The sequence below is a fragment of the Xenopus laevis genome, chromosome 7L (genome assembly GCF_017654675.1).
Source record: "Xenopus laevis strain J_2021 chromosome 7L, Xenopus_laevis_v10.1, whole genome shotgun sequence".
NCBI lineage: Eukaryota > Metazoa > Chordata > Amphibia > Anura > Pipidae > Xenopus > Xenopus laevis.
This window is the reverse complement of record NC_054383.1, coordinates 45,756,504-45,759,649: the sequence shown is the minus strand read 5'-3', so window position 1 is coordinate 45,759,649 and position 3,146 is coordinate 45,756,504.

The following is a 3,146-nucleotide window of genomic DNA, read 5'->3' as shown; positions in this document are numbered from 1 at the left end:
TTCTGATTGGTGGAAACTGGGGGGGGTTTGCTGTTCTCCGCCCACGTCCCGAGTAGTAGTATGGATTCTGTGGTGCAGCTGCACAATTTGGGAAAACCCAGCCACCCACCCTGTCTGAGCCAGAATGGGCAAAAGGTCCCACTGTACGGAACGCAGGAGGATGTCCTAAAATGCGTTCCGTAGTGTTGTGTCACATTGCGACACTTTCATGTAGTTTAGGATGCATTCTGTCGATCTGACAATGTCCTACAAAACCTGTAGTGTTTTACGTAGAAGCCACACACATTGAGGACCCACGCTGTTACGGAACGACAGATGCACGTAAAGGCAACCAGAAACGAGTTCAGAACTCTCCCACCCCGGCCTTCATGCGCTGAACAGTTCATAACTACGGAACGCATTTTAGGACATCCTCCTGCGTTCCGTACAGTGGGACCTTTTGCCCACTCTGGCTCAGACAGGGTGGGTGGCTGGGTTTTCCCAAATTGTGCAGCTGCACCACAGAATCCATACTACTACTCGGGACGTGGGCGGAGAACAGCAAACCCCCCCAGTTTCCACCAATCAGAAGAAGGAAAGCTATTGGCGGGATTTAGTTGTCTGATTTAGTACTTCCCTGTGTGCATGATGGGATCAATGATTAAACTGCATGTTGGAAGGAAGCCCTGTATGCAGGGCAGCCATCAGGGGGGGACAGGGGGGAGAGTTGTAGGGGGCCCGAGGGTAAGGGGGGCCCTGCCACGCCACACTTACTTGATTAGCCGGGCCCCCCATCTTTCTGAGAGATGCTGACTTCGGGAAGGCATGGACGTTTAAGGGGCCCTCGCCACCAATTTTCTCATAATGTGGGGGGGGGCCTGGCCACCAATTTTGCTTTTCTCATGTGGGGTCCTAGCCACCAATATTTTTTAATGGGGGGGCCCTGGCCACAAATGTTTTTTTATGGGGGGCCCTGACCACCAATATCTTTTTATTTTTTATTAACATGTGGGAACCCTAGCCACCAATATTTTTTTTGTTTTTTTACTGTGTGGTGGGGGCGGACCTGTGGGGCTGGGGAAGGCGGACATGTAGGTGGGGCTTGTGGTGGGTGCAGCCCAGGGGGCCCAGGAAATGTTGTTGTATGGGGCCCTGCGATTTCTGATGGCGGTCCTGCCTGTATGCATCTGACAAGATAAAAACACGTCTTTCTCATTGAGATACATTAACTGTTGAATGTAGGTGCACAAAACACACTAACTTTATCTGATCGGATTTACACTACAGCAGGGGGATCCGATTTTGTAGGATCCTACAAAAACCTTGTGCTGTTGCATGACAAGATTTTGTGGGTCTGAAAAATTCTGGCCCACAAAATTTGTTCAAAAGCTCCCATGTAGTTTAGCCATGTAGTTTAATAGGTATGGGACCTGTTATCCACAATGCTTGGGACCTGGGATCTTTCCGTAATTTGGATCACCATACCTTAAAGGACCAGTAACATCAATTTAAAAAAAAAAATTTGTTAGTATATAGAATGAAAAAAAAAGGACAAATTAAACTTTTAAATCGCTAAGTCTTTATTAAGAAATAACTTACTGAAACGTCGCTTCCGCTCCTCTTCAGAAAAGGCGATCCGGCAATCCATCGTGCGGCGCTTAATTTCTCCTCCCTGCTTTCCTTATAGGAGATAGCCAGGGAGGAGAAATCGAGCGCCGCATGATGGATCGTCGCCTTTTCTGAAGAGGATTGCAAGCGGAGTTTCGGTAAGTTATTTCTTAATAAAGAGCGATTTAAAAGTTCAATATGTCTGTTTTTTCTTTCTGTACTTACAAATTTTTTTTTAAAAAAATTGATGTTACTGATGCTACTAAAAAATTATGTAAACACTAATTAAACCCAATAGGATTGTTTTGCCTCCAATAAGCATCAATTATATCTTAGATGGGATCAAGTACAAGGTACTGTTTTGTTACTTCAGAGAAAAAAATCTTTAGAAATTTAAATTGCTTCGTTAAAATGGAGTATAAGGGGGGTGGCCTTCCTGTTATTTGGAATTTTTTGGTTTTAAGATAATGTATCCCATCCCTGTATTGTATATCTGTGTGCCTGCCAAAAATATGTTTCTGTTATGATTTCTGCATTTGGCTTTTCTTTTATTCATTGTTCTGAGGCATTATACATCAAAATAGCTTGTAAAATTATGCTTGGTACCAATGTTATGCAGCCCTATCTAGCACTGATTTTCTTACTTATGGCGCTGCAGAAAACATGTGTCTCCACTACAGGGGAGAGCAGGTACACTATGATTTGACCTGCCTTCACCCAGGGTCAGGACAGACTGGACTGTGATAACCCTCCCTGGGAATTTCTCTGATCTGAGCTGAGCTGCCTCTTTCCAGCTTTCTAAAACAAATGCTTTGTAAGGCTACAAATGTTTTGTTACTACTTTTTATTACTCATCTTTCTCTTCAGACTCTCGACTGCATGGTTGCTAGGGTAATTTGGACCACAGCAACGAGATTGCTAAAATTTACAACTGGAGAGCTGCTGCATAAAACACATAAAATGCCAATAATCTCACAGGGGACATTATTGGCATTTAGTAACATCTAAGGGGTACTAATCCCTAGCCTGTTAAAAAGCAGCACATATATTTCAAGTGTCCTGGAAAGACAGCAAAATTCAGACAGAATTAGGACATAAAAACTCTTTGCAGATATTGACCTGGAAACAGTGGTGTTATGCAAAACTGCTAACCACTGAGCCTACATGCCACACTTTGTGCAGGGAATTAGAGACATCTCTTATATGCTGTTAATTTTTAGCCATGCCACCAGCATAAATCTATAAATCTGTTCAATATACAGCAAGTGCCAAGGAACAGTATACAGTATCACATTCAAATGCATAGAAAGCTCTTTCATTTTTTTTTGATGTTACTGGTCCATTAACATAGAGTAGTTTCCTCCCGATATCATACACTTCCCTGGCTGGCAGTTCTGTGATGATATGAGCAACTTTAGCGGTTAATGTAACTACTGCCTTTATGGCTTTACTCTGATAAAAGAGTATTTTCATTTTAGTGTGAAATGAAAAATTGGTCTAACAGCAACATCATATATTAGTATAAAGATAAGAGATATACAAGAAAAAAAACTTGAAGC